Consider the following 17,493-nt stretch of genomic DNA (forward strand, 5'->3'; position numbering starts at 1 on the left):
AAACCTGATTACTTTGCCTTGCATTGCATTGTCTATTGTAACTACCCTATACAATTGCTCAGTTCTGAGATGGTCCTTCACCGCAGTTCAATGTTGATGCTAACCACCAAAGTTAGTGTCAGACTCTACACTTTTAAGGACACTTGCACCACTGAGACTGCCCTCACTTCAAATATCAGAGACTAATTTGGGGTTTCCTAAGTGATCACATTTCTGACTGATTAGCTACAAATCCTGGGGGTTCCAATGACCCTTACTCAGGTTTGACAGTGCACTGGCATGACTTACAGAACACAGGAAAGTACTATATTTACAACTGGTTTTATTATAAAGGCTACAAATCAGGACCAGTCAAATGAAGAGACACATACTGTGAGATCAGGGAGGGTTCCATTCCAAATGCAGAGTGCCTAGGATATCTTCCCACATAGTCAAGGTGTGTCCTCAGCTCAGTAGATCAATGAGCTCAACAACTAGGAATTTCCACTGAGCTTTGGTGTCCAGAGTTTTTACTGTGGTTTCATTACATAGGCATAGTGGAACCATTGAACCCAGCCCCTTTCCCCAGAGATCAGGAGGTTAGGCTGACATCATGTGGCTCAAAGGACTTAACCCCTAATCACATGATTGGTCTTTCTGGCATGGCATGTCCTGGTCCTAAGTCATCTCAATAGCATCAGCTGTCTTGGGGCCCACCAAGAAACTCTCAATAGCATCAACTATTATGGTCCACTATAAACAGCAAAGATACTTCTAACATTGGGGAAATTCTAAGAACTTAGCTCTATTCCAGGAACCAAGAACAAAGACCAGATAAATTCTCTATCATACAACAAACAGACACACTACTGACATCCAGGTTAGCGCCATAATCTCCCACCTTAATGGCCCTGCATGCCATGGTTTTCCAGTCTAGACTCCAGGCCTACCCATCTACAACTTCTCTCAAACTTTTGTAACAACTCCCAACCTGGGGCTCTGAAACTAGAGGTTGCTTCTCTGCAAACACTGGCTATGTGTGAGATTCACCAAGGCCACATCAAGGCACCATCTTCAATGTGAAATGGAAACTTGGCTCTTGCAAATAGTGAATCTGGGGAAATATAAAACATCCACAAATTGTTTTAGTTCCTTCAAAAGATAAATGATTAAAGTAAAAACCATATTGTAGGCTTTAGAATATACAGATATAGAAAATAATGTACGTTAATTATTAATGCTTTGAAATAGGGAGAAATGACTCTAAAGCAGAGGGAGATTCCTGTATTACACAGGACTTTTCCAACAACACATACCTCACTCATCTTGATATTCTATCTCCCTCTCTCCAATATCCCCGCCTATTCCCATTCAAATGGTAATAAACCACTGACTTAGAATAGGAAAGAGCTGAAACTATTACAGATACTTTTTCTGCCCAAACTGCTTAATTCTGATAAAGCTGGAAACTATAACTCATTTCCATATTAAGAAATCTATTTTATAAACTTGACCCTGAATAGCGAATTCCTGTTGGAGCAGGGAATGGAACTAGGGTAGAGGAACTTTCCCTTTTATACTCAATATAAAACATTTTTCATATTTTCTTCTATTTTATTTTAAAAATATTTTAAACAAAGGTACTGAATCAAAATGTATTCCTCCTTTTTTTCTTTTTCGAACAAGGCTATAGCTTTAAGAAGAGTAATGAAAAAAAGACACTATCTAGGGCCTCCCCGGTGGCACAGCGGTTGAGCGCTGGGTTGCGAAGCTGCCCGCAGCCTCTGCAGCGCTGGTTCGATCCCTGGCTGCTCCCCGGCCACTGGAGGAGGGTCCCACATGGCACACAGACCTCTCCTGCCGCCCGCTGCTCCCCTCAGCAGTGTACCTCGGTCCTTCTGCCTGCTCTGCTCCCCGCTCTGGCTCTGGTGAATTCTCTCACCCTCCCGCGCTTCTGACTGTACCCAGTGCTTGTATAAATAAATAAATAAATCTTTAAAAAAGAATCTATGAATCTTTAAAAAAAAAAAAAAAGAAAGAAAGAAAAAAAGACACTATCTAGGTGACCCAATCAGTTGCCCTGAGACTCGGGTCCCCTGTATCCACAGGATAATATGTGGGGAACACAATCAGATTTTGATGCCACCTTGAGACTGATGGATGATAGTGCCGTGCCACCCACCTGCTCCCCAGACCCACAGAACTGCTTTCTCTGAATGATCTCAGCCCTTCCAAGTTCTGCTGCACCATTTAGCGCTCAATCACTCTCACACAAGCCCAGTTTATGTTCTAAGAATTCCTCTCTTGGTTCAAGTGTTTGATTTCTCAGCACACACTTTCCCATAGACACTGTGTTAAAAATTATGACTAAATCCTCAAAACTGCCCACAAAGGGCTCCTCAAAGTTTAATGTATTTGAAATATGTACTACAAATGCTACCATATTAACTATGCTTATCCAGCATTTATAACCGTGTTTATAAGGAAGAAATGCATTCCATTTTGCAATGAGAGAAGCCACAGTTACACAGGGAGAGGGGGTTGCTGAGAGGAGGCTCTGGCGACAGGACACCCGGTACATCTTAACTGTGTGGAGATGAGAAGCTACTGAGGAAGACATCTGTTGCCCATAATCCATTGTCTTTATATCTGGAAATGAGAGCTCAATATTACTTTGGGGAACCACCTCTTATAAACTGTGCATGTGGGTGGGGGGGCTTATGCCCCACCCCCATTGCTCCAGGTGGGTGCGTGACCCGAACAGCCTGGTCACAGCGATTGTTCCAAGATGGCCATGGTCAGTCTTCCTGCTTAGGTTGCACACTAGCCAGGGCTCGAGGCCTGTCCCAAGCGCTCCTGGACCTTCCAGGTGGCCTAGCACCAGACTAGGCACTAATGACACAGCCACGCCCAAGTAAGAGGAGAAGAAGCTGTTCTGAGCGGGTCCCAGGTGCTCGTTTTTTTGCAGTTTTAAGTGTTCTGTAACTTTCTCCCACAGTACATGTCATCAACTAAGGCTGTGTTTTTCCAGAAACCTGTTACCTTCTGGATATGGAATCCTACTCATTTTATCCATCTAAAATATTTGACCTTGGGGCTCCCTGGTGGCGCAAGTGGCTAAACACAGCACTGTGAAGCTATCCTCAGCCTCTGCAGCATGAATTCCATCCTGGTCAGCCAGGGAGCTACCCATATGGCGCAGCAGACCTCTCCTGTCTCTCCCGCTGCTCCCCTCAGCAGTGTATTTCAGTACATCTTCCTGTTCTGCTTACCACTCTGTCTCTGGTGAATCCTCTCACCACCTCCTCCCCGCCCCCTGCACCTCTGGCCTGTACCCCAGTTCTTGTATGCATAAATAAATAAATCTTTTTAAAAAATTAAAAAATAAAAATATTTTACCTTAAATTTTAAAATACGACTATGAATTAAAAACAACTTCATTTCCCTTAACTATCTCAGAGTATTTTATAATTCATTGATCACAAGAAATAACAATAATAATGCCTAGCCTCCTGACTCAGAGGCCAAAGGTCTCTCTTGAGAATTTGAAAGGTTAAAAGATAAATTTTGTGAGTGAATGTTGCAAAGTATTATACAAATATTATTATTACTGTTGTTGTTATTGCCACCATTTTTATTCTCACCATTTAAGAGACTAAGACATATGAAAAATAGATCAGGACTGATTGAAACCACATTCCACCTAAGCTATAGATTTCTCTGTACTTTAAGATGAATGAATAAATTAAACCCTATTACACACACATGCACACACGCACTCATACCACCTGCAAATGAATCTTAAGTATGATTATTTTTAATATAAATAAAATAAATGCTAATTATCCCTCTAGGGAAGTTATGAATTTTCTATAACCTGGCAATAGAACTTTTTAATAAGAATTTGAATTCATGTTATTGGTTAATAGCTTTGCATTAACCCATGAAATTATTGTCTATTCTAAAGATGGGGATTGGCGGGATGAGGGGAGGGAGTTGATTAAAACAATCATCTAGTCTCTCATATTCTTACTTGAATATCACTTTTAAAAATTGGTTGTGATTAGCTCAGCCTTGAGCTTGTTTGGCAGGAAACGCAGAGGCCAGCTACCAAAAGTTTTACTTCATTGGCAGAAGTCTGTTCCTCATTATCTCAAATATTCCCTTACCTTGAAGTTCAGCCACATTCTTTCAAACAGCATCTAGCCTGATGAGTGTAATGAGGTACTCCATCTGAGGGCCCCGGGGGGCGGGGGGGTGGTGCAGCAGGCTAGACAAAATAACCCAGTGATCCCTTGTCCCTGACTAGTGCCCTGGGCATCCTGTCTCGTTATCCAGGAGACAGGGCGGGAGACATTGACACACCAGCAGGTTAAAAACCTCAGCTGAGGGTTGCTTTAGGTGAGACCTTGTCTTCCTTCCAAAAATACATGTGGCATCTGGGCATCAGTATGATCAAACCATGCATACTTTCAAACCAACATCTCGCTTCCGTGTCCGTTTATTTGAAAAGTGAATCAAGTGTTCCAAGTCCAGCAATCCATAGCAGAAAATTTCTGAAAGCGCTAAAAGAATCAGATATCATCTATTGCATTGGACAAGGAGATTATAATGAAATGCTTAGCAAATGCCTAGCAAAAAAGCAACCAGGCTAGGGCAGAACTCCAGGAGGGAAAGTCAGGATGAAATCAATTTCACCTGTAAGTGGGGCATCAACTCTGGCTGTTTCCACTCTTCAGCTCAGTCCTCACCCCCTGGAATGAGGAGTGTGTTAAGAAGCTTTTTTCTATAATTCTGGCGGCAACACAACCAACTCTAGATCTTTCTTAATGAACCAAGAAACCTTAAGCAGACCCCTCCACCTGCTGGAGACAGTGTCTGAGGCACATGGACAGGTGGCTAAGTCGATGCCTACCTCTCTGTCTTGAAGATTTCACATCTGGAAAATTGTTTAATTAATGGAGTAAATAAAGTGTCCATGCCTGCAAAGGAAGCATGGCTTAGAATGTATTCCATTACTTCATGCTCCATCATTCAAAAATTAGTTTCACTTTTATTCTCTCATGGAATATTCACAGTAACCATGGGACAGACATGAAACAAATACTATTATATCACACATCAGGGAAGTTTAGCTCCAGCATTGTAGGGTAAAGAAAATATCAGGCTTTTCTGCCCTTCCGCCATCAGGATAGATGATGGATCCTTGTCCTGAATGCATGCCTGATGGTGGGCACCTGGAGTAGGGTGTGGGCATAGGTAGATGGGATTCAGCTGAGCTAAGACTGCTTTTAAGGGCGGTGTCACGGGGGGACGCCAGCAGCACCAGCACCAGCAGCAGCAGCCACCGCAGCCGAAGCCGAAGCCGAGAAGCAGCAGAACGAACGCTAGAGAGCCCAGATAGAGTGAGGACTTGCTGGGGGCTGGGAGGCCTGCCAGCCTCCCAGCCCCCCAGCCAGCACCCCTGCCTGCCATATGCCTGGTGAACCCCAAATAAAAAACCTGCAAAACTACTGAGGACTCTGACTCCTCCTTTACCCGGTCTGCATGGGATCAGAAAACCTGCACTGTGGTCCTGTCCTGCCCTTTACAAGCATGTTAACTAGTAATCACACAGCTAGTAAGTTATGTAGCTATTTAAATTCTCATGGAGTTGTTAGATAATTCACAGAAGAATGTATCTAAAATTGCTTGGCAGGCAGTAATAACACCATAAATAGCAGTTACACGCCGAGGTAATAGAGCATGGCAATTAAATCACAAGCTTAGAGCTTGGTACCCAGGTTTCAGCACTTATCAGCTGTGTGAGATTGAGAAAGTTTCTAAGCCATCTCAGCTTTCTCACCTGTGAAATAGGAATAAGAATGCCTACCTCTTACAGTCATTGTGAAGAGGAAGTAGAAAACCACGTGCAAAGCACATAGCACGTAACCCAAATCCTCCACCACCCTTCACCACCTCTCTAAATGAGAAATTTGGAAATAAAGCAAGATAATTTATGTGATGGCAGAATGAGATTATGATAGGAAACACTTGAAAAGAAAGAGGCAAAATAGAACAGATGAGAAACAGGAGCAGAATTGGTTGAGCGTAAACATCACTGCTTCATCATACTAACTTTCTGAATATTTGTGTGATGCTAAATCCATACAATCACAAATAAGGGCAACTTCAAATATAACAATACAATAGGCCAATGACTGTGTTGGATATGAGTAGACAAAAACCTATTTTCATTCCTAAAATTCCTGAGTTTTAGAATTGTTTCAAAGAAATTAGGAACTTGAGCAGGAGGCAAAGACAACAGAGAAATTAGAAACGCTATGAGGAGTCTTTGAGAGGCTCTGGGGAGAAAACGTGGGCAAGAAATTAAAGGTTGAAAAGGGAAAGCGACTCACAGAATGAGTAATGCTGAAGGGTCCTGAAGGGTCAGAAATATGAAATTAAACCCACTACCTCCTCTTCCTCTCCTGGCCACTATCTTGTATTAAAAGTAACTTGGACATCTTCCACCATGAAATTGTCTTCACTAAAAGCTCTGCTCTCTCTCTACCCCGCCTTGTCTCCCACATTGGTACATGGGACTCAGCAGTCTTTGTTTCTTTAACAAGCTTCAAAGAGGCAATGGTGACTTTCATGAACTCTCTGCAGGGGGACAGATGGCTTTGAGAGGTCATGGCTATTTTTAAGAACTGCAATTCTCCTGGTGGTATTATAATGTGTATTTCTCTCCAAGGTCTCCTGGCACCTTCAGAGAATGTTTCATATTAATTTAAAAATGACCCATTTGGGGAAGAGACAGCAAACTTCCTTGTCTGTGCTATTTCTAGAAAATCTTTCAAGAATGCAAGATAGATAGATTTAGTATATTAATAAATGACTGAAAACAGTTCTCTTTTTATAATATATCATGGCAAGCTTGTAAAAGATGGCATTGACATATATCACGCATATATGTTTATGAGTGTGCTTGCATTAGATTCAGGTACTTCTATGAAAAATCATAAAAGGCAAATATGAAAAATGAAGCAGATTTAATTGGTTGATGCTCCCGTATCCAAATGGGCAAAGGTGATATTTAGGTAATTAAATTATATTAAATAACATCTAAGTTTTCAAAGTAAAAGCAGGAGGTTCCTAAGTACATTTGCCAAAGGAGAGCTAGAGATACCGGCTGACTTGGGGATCCAGCACCATAAACACTGGGCCTCCCAAAGCGTGTCCCCTCAAAGAAGGAGGTGACCTGAACAGGTGCTGACATCCATGTCTGTGCTCTGAATCGGCCTACATGACACATGATCTGCCAACGACATCAGCCAATGTCTAAAATGACCTCAGAGCGGTAGGCAGACATGGGCATCCAGCAGAGGAACTGGGAGGGTAAATACAAGAAGACTGAATCATGTTAATGACAAACCCCAGAGTAATCCTTCATGAGCCACTGCTCCTTGGAGGACAGTGGGCTTTGGAACTACCTGATCCTTGTGAGAAGTGGCTATTCCACATTTCCTGTGAAGCCTAGTAAGTGACTCGATTTCTTCTGAAGAAGAGGTCTCACCTCATGGCTAAAAGTCTTTATTTCCCAGAGTGTCCCCTGACCACTTAGGCCAGTTTCTCTCAAAGAGAAGGGAGTTAGGGCCTCCCCTGGTGGCACAGCAGTTGAGCGCTGGGCTGCGAAGCTGCCCGCAGCCTCTGCAGCGCCGGTTGGATGGTCCCACATGGCGCGCAGACCTCTCCTGCCACGCCCGCTGCTCCCCTCAGCAGTGTATTTAATCAGTCTTCCTGTTCTGTTCCCCGCTCTGGCTCTGGTGAATTCTCTCACCCTCCTGTACTTCTGACCGTACCCAGTGCTTGTATAAATAAATTAATTAAAAAAAAGAGAGAGAGAGAGAGAGAGAGAAGGGAGTTGGTATAAGGATTCTCTAAGTCTCCCTTTCTCTTCTCACAGGAATTCGTAATCAGAAAATCTTGACTATGTCAACACCTAGTAACCGAGAAACCCTCCAGAAGTGAGTATCTCAGCCACTCCCACAAATGTTTGGCCTGGACTGCATGCTTTTGAGAATCAGCTGTTTCATCTGTTTACAAGTCGCTTTCTAAAAGGATTTTGCATTTTCAGAGGAAAAAGAACTCTTTGTCTGCTATGTTCCTAGCCGTCTTCAAGAGGCTGAAAATTGCAGCTCTTCAGTTCTTTCTTCGGTGGGTGAACAACACCCTTTTCTCTGGAGATAAAATGACCCAAGCCTGTTGTTTCTTTCTTTTTTTGCTTTTTAACTTATTGCTCTCAACAACCGTACATTCACAAGTCATTTGTACAATGTGTTAAGTATGCTAAAGGATCAGAGAGCTTCCCAGATCAGCTAGGGGTGCATTGACCCAGGTCTGTTGCCCCCCACTTCTTAAAATCTTTTAATCCAATTATCTTAATCTCTCTCTGAAAATATACATTTATCATGTAGATCTTAAATCTTACAGCCTCATAAGAGATATCATACTTGAGACTGTTAGTCTGTCAATACCATTGCTTTGTGTAACTCCAACGGCTCTGTGCAATGTTTCAAATTTTCCCAGAAAAGCAGGAGATATGAAAGGACAGAATGAGTGAGATTCAAAGTCACACCACTCCCCTTCATCAACACTTTGATCTACTTCTACATGGGTGCAGTGAGATCAATTCTAGAGCCCAGAGCCCAACTAGAAACTTGCTTGTAAAGTGAGCAGCCTCTCTACCTTTAGATATTTAACCCTTTCTCCCCGACTCACCACCCCCCACCCTCCTGCCCTCAGATTTTTGTTTCTGTTTGTTTAACAGACAAGAGGCCCTGGGATTAATCCTGGATGCTTCATTATGCAGCCTCATCTCCCAGAACTTGTAAGGCTCAGGGACAGGTGTTGCACAAATGAGGCTGATCCCAAAGGTCTGCTGGTCTGCTGGGAGAAGATGTGAAAACTCTGGAGGTCCTGTCCTTAGAAAGTCTGACCAGCATTCCCAAGCAGCAGGCAGGAAACAGCCAGAGGATAAGGCAGCATGGGAGTGGGGTGAGAGAGGGGAAGAGATTTCATGCTGTTATCCATGCATGGGAGACAGGCCAGTAAGGGCAAACCTTGCAGCAACACTGCAGAATCCAGAGGTCCCCAGGATTCAACATTCACAAGCTTCTGAGCATATCTTATCTTGCCTTCTAGATGGAAAACAGCAGAGCTAGTTCACATTCTAACTGTTTATTCTCAACATTCACTCCTTCATTCTACAACCAATAGGCGTGAAATACTTTCTCATAACAATATTCCTCCATGAAAACAGATAATACTAGGCTTATAGAATAATCTAAGTGATAGAAAAGTGTAGATTAGAAATGGCTTGTTTCTACTTTTTCCTCAGAAACCACACTAGCCATTTAGTAAAATGTTGAGGATTAGGAAAACTCAGTCCTGATTAAAGGAAATGTAAATATATAGAGATAGATGCTTTATTTAGTTGATTGCTGTGTAAGTTTGTATACCAATGATGAATTGGAATTAGAGGTGGGAAATTTCTCACATACTCATGAAATATTCTTCTACCCCTTGTAGCCCAACTTCCTACTTCTGGTAGGGCAGGTGTTTGATTAGTGTCCTCTGGACTTAGGGAAACGCTAGGAGGAATGTGAGCTGGTCTGATCATTCTTACCTCCTGTCAGAAGCGCTCTTATTGTCCCAAAACACATGGGCCTTTTAGAGTGACAAGTTCCCCTCCTCTCTTACTTTAATATTTTTACTTTCTTTCCTGTCCCCATGCTCCAACCTCCATTTTCATCTTCTCTTTTAGTAAAATAATTTTACTTGCATCTTTTTCCATAAGGATCTGTATTTCTCTTATGTTTTCATTCTCCTAATGTTTAACAGGGCAAGTGCAGTTGACCTTATCAAAAAATATAAGCCACTTGTGAAAATGGCTTCACCCGGGGTCAAATCCTGACCTGAGTTCACTTTGACACCATAAACCTGCCCTCAATCGAAATGTCACATCCAATATAGAAGCAATTGCCATGCTGTTGAGATGTTCCTGACACCATATAAATCCATTACTTCATGGAGATATTTAGCTTGATGTCTTCTTCCTTCTATGGATGAATTAACTGTGCCTCGCACTGGTCATCCTCACTCCAGAGCCCAAGCCAGCTATGACGACCTGGTCAACAACTTCAAAACCAAGTCCTCCTCCCTCTTGATTTATGGAGGTTTGGGTAATCTGTACCAGCAGAAAAATAAAGATCCATTAAAGGAAAAAGAACACTGGGGCAGATTTTCCTCTTCTCTTATACGACATTAAGAAATTGATGTTTTCATAGGTCAAAAGTGGTCAAGCATCAATAATTTGTATGGTTCGGTCCAATATATGAAACAACACACAATTCAATGAACAAACTCTACTGCACACAATCAGAGCTCTGCTACTTAAACATTAAACACCACTCATATGAAAATGCTTTTTATGGGTTACTTACCCATAAATAACCCACTTACCCCCAATGTCATCTATATTTTTCAATACTGAACAAGAGTGACAGATCCCCAGCTCTTCAACTAAGGAAATGAAAACACCACACCCAGGCAAGTGAGATTGATGGAAAAACATGTGAATGAAGAGTAGTTTTCTTATTTTGCTCCACCATCCAAAGGGCTGATTCAAGAGGGTGCTTCATTGCGGTTGATAACTCATCCAAACATGAACCTCAGAGGGGGCACCACCCTCCCACAGGGTTATGGGGGAGGACCTGGTCCAGAGAGACATGACTAATGTAAGGTCATTCAGGGGTTCCCAGGCTCAACAAGTCGTGAACCTCAAACCTACCAGTTGCTTCACCAGTAGATGCATTTCCTCTTTAAAAGACACAACCAAGGAACACAAAACCACAGGTCTTCACTGTCCCAATCACCCATGTAAGGGAGGAACACAGAAACTCTTTCAACAGCTCTAACTCCCTTTAGAAATTCTGGCTTTTGGTGGGCAACTTTTTATCAATCCATTTTTTTTAAAGACTGATTTTATTTATGCATACAAGAACTGGGGTATAGGCCAGAGGTGCAGGGAGTGAGAGGATTTACCAGACACAGAGTGGGAAGCAGAATAGGCAGATCTACTGAAATACACTGCTGAGGGGAGCAGCAGGAGAGACAGGAGGGTCTGCCGCACCATGTGGGTAGCTCCCTGGCCGGGGCTCAAACTCGTGCTGCAGTGACTGCTGGTAGCTTCGTAGTGCTGAGACTTAACCAGGGAGGCCCCCATTTCTTTTTTTTTTCCTTCAAAGACCACCTTCTCCTTTATATTCCTCAAAGTTTTTAATGAAAAAATCTATCTTATAAAACAACATATACTTGTGAGCACACGTATATGGTATTTGGGCTCTATCTCAAGAATAAGAATCAAGTAAAACTTAAAAACAAATGTCTGTCATGAATTAAAACTGTGGTTTAAAAGTCATGCCGATAAATCAAACTTTATTTAGTACATCCAGAGAAAATACTACTATATGGTTGTAATTGTATGGTATTATATCATTTTGATCCCATTATTTCTAGACATTTGCCCCAATATATGGTCTTTAAATCAAAATAATATTCAATTTCCTCTTAAAAGAAAATCCACCTAAAGGATGAGCATGAGCTCGAAAGACGCTACACATCATATCTGAAAAATTTGCACACGCGCTTGCTCCCATAGCTGCGGCACTATCCTCAAGAACTTTTGAAACCATTTCAAGAACATTTTCCAAAAGGAAAGGAAAACAAATGTGACTCGGTAGGTATAATCTAACCAAATCTCTCAGCTCTAAATAAGTGGAACAAAAGAACAGCAAACTTCACTGAATGCCAGTGACACCCAAACCTCGTTTCAGGCAATCATTTACAGACCCATTTTTACCAGACTTCCACTAGAAGCCTTTACAAGAAGAGAAAAATGTGTTCAAACTCCTCTACCCCTCCACTCTCCAAACCTCATTTCATTTAACAAATATTTACTGAGCACCAAGGCGATCCATAGCACAGGGCTAAATGTTGATGGAAATACAAAAACATAAGCGGCAACCATCAGCTTCCAGAAAACTAATCCCCATTAAGAGAAAAAGCACAAAATCATTAAGTCGGTGTCCCTCAGTGTGCTCCTAGAAACACACATTTTGATTTAATAGTTTTTTATGATAAACCAGTTCCACGGTCAGATCTGAAAACTGTGGGGTGGATCAAAGCTAAATAACTTTTTCTTTTGTAGATTCATGCATGCGACTGGCAAATGTGAATTTTGAAGCTCCGGGACAAGAATGCAAGAGGCGGCACTTCCTGGTCTGCTTGCTCATGAATCCATTCTTATGTGCTTCATCTTCCACCAAGCACTTGTGAGAAAACACTGGGCTCACAGAGCCAAAGCTGGGTTTCTCTTCTATTTACTTGGGAAGTTGAGAGGACAGAGATCGGGTGGAATGTTGGCGAGACTTCCAGGGAGACTGAATTCAAACTGAACTTTGAGCTGGACTTTGAGAGAATAAAATTTGGATAGACACAGAAGGGAGAAGCAAAGAAAGAGAAAAGACAGACTTTCTATGAGAGAAGACAGGAAAGCACCTGAGGTTAGAGCCAGACAGGAGGATGGTACATTTAAAAGCCCGAGAAAGCAACAGTGTGACTGGAAGGAAGGGCTGGTGTTGGGGAATGGCAGCATAAAAATTTAAAGGCTAGAAGGACAGATCAGATGGTAGCTACTTTTTCTACTTCTCCTAACAACCCTGAAAAATCTGCGATCACTTTAAGAAAAGGCAACAGAAACTTGGAGAAATTAAGAAATTCACCCAGGATCTCATAGCCAGGAAATAGCCTGCCTGGTACCGGAATCCATCCTTGATCACTGACTGTTCACTCCAAGCATGTCTCTCATGAGAGCAATTAAAAAACAGTTCGTATAGATATAAAGGCACACCCAATAACAGTAAAACAGCTCTATTACTATGAAAGAGCAGAAATCAATTGGGTAGGATTTTAAAAGCCAAAAAGGGGGAGGGAGAAGGTGTCTTTCTATGAGAGAATGCAGAGGTTTCCAAGTCTAGATTTCTCAGAAAGAGACCGACGTGAAGCTGGTGTTTTTGCAAGATAAGCTCAACAATGGCACTCAGGATGGATTAAGGGAGGAAGGAAACAGAATCTGGGATGCCATCTGGAGGTTGTTTCTGCGATTGAACTTAAAGAGGCGACCAGCGGGACAAGCTTGGAGATGTAGGAAGTGAAGGGGGAGGAACGGATTTATGTGTATGTGGAGCCTGCCATGCCCCACTTGGTGACTAAGCGCAGGGAGTAGAGGAAAGGGGAGAGTCCAGGAAGTGTTTTCCACTTCTTTCCTGACTCTCTTCACCCCCAAGTGAAGGTGCAAATAATGAGTTATTGAAATGGCCACTGAGCAGAGGTGGGTGATCTTGGCTTCCAGCAGGGTTCCAGGATGCACAGCAGGGCTGGATTAACACCGACACACACTTGTGCTTCTTCCAGAGGTGTTGATAAAAACCATAACCTCTGTTCTTCAAAGACTCCAGAACTTTCTTTCACAGGGGGATCTTTATTCTCAAATTTGCTTGTGAACCCCTTATTCAAGGAGAATGTCGAGGTTTTAGTCTAAGTAGAATGACCTTGAACTAGTTCCTTCAACTTTTTCAGCTTTAGTCTCTCGTCCTCAAAATGGAAAATATGATTTCAGAAGTTCATTCAAGGCAGTAAATTCTATAATTCTTATAATCAGCACCAAATGACAGGTCTTTGGCTAGAACTAAATGTCTTTGGAAAAAACTTTTCTGGCCCTTGCCATCTTTCTTTTTTAACAGACTTGTGCGTATGTGAACTCTCAGAGTCTTGACACACAAATCCAGTCTTTACTGCAACGTCTGAGGCTCTTAGGCCACTGGGAATGATTAGGTTGTGACCAACAGCTACATTTCCTTCTTGCACAAAGGGAGCTTTGCAAAGTACTTCAGACATCTCCTAGATGAACCAGCCTTTATAAGAAGTCAAAACACTTGGCTTTCATGTAAATATGTGAGCAAAATGAGACCCAACACATAGTAAATACCTAAATCTTCATGATTATGTCTCCATTCCTTTTATTAGTAACAACCTGCCCATGAGTACTGATTACACTAAAGGAATATAAATTCTCCATGTATGTCATATAAGCATTGGAAAGTTCTGATCAAGTGGCATTGCTTTGTTTTCTGAGTTTACTTTTCTGCTCCTTTTAGAACTACAAGACCATGATTCAGGGTTGGATACAAACAGAATTCTTTGAGACCCCACTCTGAAGTTTATTTTTATATCCAAAATCCTACCAGCATTTCCAAACTTCTTCACCAATGCATGCCTTCACAAGATGTTCAAATAAAAGGTTAAAAAGCCTGAGATCAAGGAAACTATAAAATAACTCTAATAGGTCAGAGACCTCGGCTGGGGAGTCTGCAGGATGTGCATGGAGTGAGTACTGCCAGAGTAATGGAGCTAGATGGACATTTCTCTGGCTGTTTCCTCATGTCAGCCCAGCAAGTTGCTGCTTTGTGTCAACTGCATGAGTTGACTCCCACAGGAGTCTGCTCAGATAGAAAACAGACAGTGCCCAGGCCAGGTGAGAGCTGCCTCACACTCTTCTCTCCCTGGAGATGAGAATGGGACCGTGGCCAAAATGGGAACTGGAGGATGGGGGTGACCGGGAGCCAATTGATTTTAAAACAGTCAGTAATACTGGCGTCCATCTGTCAAAGTGGAATTCATGACTAGCACTAAGTGATGGCAAGTGCTATTAGGGGAGGTGGAGTAAGAATGCACTGGAAGGATCCTGGTATTTAAAACTGATTTCACCCAGAGCAGGTCCCAAGACAATAATTTGAGTACAAGTCCTGAAGTGAAAGGAGATCCTTGGAGGCACCAGAAGGAAAACAGGAAAGGTTGGGGGGGAGGTGTTGAGGGGGAAGGAAAGTATAGCACATATAGTACCAAGCACAAGGTGGGCAGCACCTGCTCCTATTACAAAGTACTGAGACTGTGGGTACATGAGGCTCAATCCCGCAGGTTACATCTGGGACAGAGGGTGGATAACATCTCAGCATTGTTCCACTCAAGGATAAGGAAATAGGGATTTGTGTCCTCTAACACCCTTTTAGCATTGATGAGGGCTGCTCCACAGACATTAACTCCCTGGCTTGCCCTGCCTGTCCTCTTGCAGCCCTAGAGAGTCCTCAGGCTATCACTTGCTTGTGGTGGAAGATAAGAATAGAAAAGTTAAAAAATCAAGAAGATGTGGTACATATATACCATGGAATATTACTCAGCATTCAAAAAAGATAAACACATGCAATTTGCAGCAACATGGATGGCACTGGAAGGGATCATGCTCAGCGAAATAAGCCAAAAAGAAAAAGAAAAATACTGGATGGTCTCACTCATAGCAGGAATCTAGAAAACTTAAATAAGGGACCAGGAAAATTAATATAAGAAAGTGAAAATCAAAATCAACAAAAAACTATGAACCAGAGACACTTTTTGGGGGGGGGGGGCGGGAGGGGAAGGATTGGGGTCAGAATGGGGCATTTGCAATTGTATGGGGGAATATAAAAATAAAATTTAATATTAAAAAAAAATAAAATAAAATGAATTTTCAAATAAAAAAAAAAAAAAAAGAATGGAAAGTTGGAAGGGAGGTGCCACAAGACTAGACAGCAGCTCACACAATGCTGGGAGCTGGAGGTGGGGGTAGAAGTGATTAACATAGTCACTAAACCAGCTATAGGACCTAAAAATCCTTAGGCATGAAGGCACAGAGCCAGCAAAGTGTCAGATGCTGTTAGTGTCCTAGGGCACAGCCCAGAGGTAAAGATATGGAGATTGAGGGCTTATAGATTCTCAGATCCATCCCCTTCAAATTCTACAGTTATCCAAAATCAGCAGCAAACAGACAGCTCCAAAAGGAATGAATCCCTCCCAAAAAGAAGATTCTATCAGTGCAGTCTCTGCACTGGCCCAGGCAGCAGCCCTTCTGCCCACCTGTGCCTATGCAGGTGCTTCTCTTCCCCAACTCTGTCCCTCCACAGGGCAGCAGCTTCCTACCTGCCCTGTGACCTGTACCAGGCCAAGACTTCTCATCACTGACCTCCCTCAGTGGAGGCGGCTCTCTTCAAGGCCACCCACAGGCAACTGTTACAGGACAGGGAGAGGGGCAGCCCAGACCCAGCAAACCTGCCTGCTCTAAATGGGTTCTGCCATCCGCACATCAACACAAAACATATGCAACTTTAATGGGAAGGAACTTTAATACAATTAGGAAACAATACAGGAAAGGCAAGGAATCTAGTTTCTAAATCAAGCACCCAAAGTTCCCGTCCCCTCGTGTGTAAAAGTCCACCCAAGCAGGATTGGCCCAGAGCAAGGCCCCAAAACCTGCCACCAGTCTAAAGCATCTTCCAGTGGGGACCCACAGAAAAGGATCAGAAACAAGAGGGAAAAGAGCAAAATCAAAATCAAGACAAAAACCGCCATTGTCACCTCCCCATGGGTCTGTCACCCACATCTGTGTCACCCAGTCCATGACCAAAAGGCAAGCGCAGTTTCTCACGTGTCTCTCGGCTCCATGTGCCTCCTCCAGGTCTCCTCCTGGCTCTTCACCCTGCTTCCTTCCTTCCTCAGTCTTCTCTGCAGCTTCTTCTCTCCCTGCTCAGCTCCACCCTCCTTTAGGGTGGGGCAGGAAACCTGGAACCTACCCCCTTTCTGGGGACCACCCTGTTACAATCCCCCCTGAGGCCTTTTTCCCCTATTTTTCTTAGAAACAATTTTTGTAGGTAGCAAACCATTGAAGTATACAATATTACAAGGTGAAAATTACCATTGGCAATTCCTATACATATCAGATACTGAGAGGTTTTATACACATTTTAGAAAACCAGTGTTAACATTTTTGTACATGTCAAAGTTTTACCATTTTCTAAGTGACGATATTTTTCTTTTAGTTTTACTTTACTAGGTAAACCAAATAGGACAAATTCATCTAATGCCTTTCCCAGGAGGAAAGGGAGAAATTGTGGAGTGTCTCAGGAGCTCTGCTGAGGTTCCACAAAATTTCCTTAGATCAACCAAATGACAAGCTACCAAATTTTTACTTGAATTTATATTTTTGGGAAGCTTTGCCATAAACAACAGAAAACCACAGCAACAACAATATTTCATCTTTATGAAGGTACCGGTTTAGTTTAGTGGTACAAAGTTGACAATCAAACCTTAACCTTTAGTTTTTTGGTGTTTTTTTTTTTTTTGTAACTGGAGACTCTTTTTTTAATGTCTATAGGCATGAGGCTTACCAATTTTTTAACCTCTCGAGGCCAAGACCAGGACACAAGGAAAAGACATGCAGACATACAACATGTAGACAGAGAGCTCTTTAGTTTTTTATTTATTATGCTGGGTATATTTTATGCAACTGCAGTTTTACTCCATAGGCTCAGACAAAAATCT

At 42.4% G+C, this 17,493-nt stretch overlaps 1 long non-coding RNA gene across 1 annotated transcript in view; it reads right to left on the reverse strand.

Annotated features, from left to right (window-relative positions):
- The window catches only part of LOC119254836 (uncharacterized), a 55,480-nt gene extending 38,809 nt beyond the window's left edge, over positions 1–16,671 (reverse strand). The window contains exon 1 of the long non-coding RNA XR_005127375.2: positions 16,601–16,671. This is a non-coding gene — a long non-coding RNA (uncharacterized LOC119254836). The remainder of the gene's footprint in view (positions 1–16,600) is intronic.
- Positions 16,672–17,493: the final 822 nt, after the last annotated feature.

Source organism: Talpa occidentalis, unplaced genomic scaffold (assembly GCF_014898055.3).
Source record: "Talpa occidentalis isolate TD23 unplaced genomic scaffold, MPIMG_talOcc4v2.1 talOcc4.3, whole genome shotgun sequence".
Taxonomy (NCBI): Eukaryota; Metazoa; Chordata; class Mammalia; order Eulipotyphla; family Talpidae; genus Talpa; species Talpa occidentalis.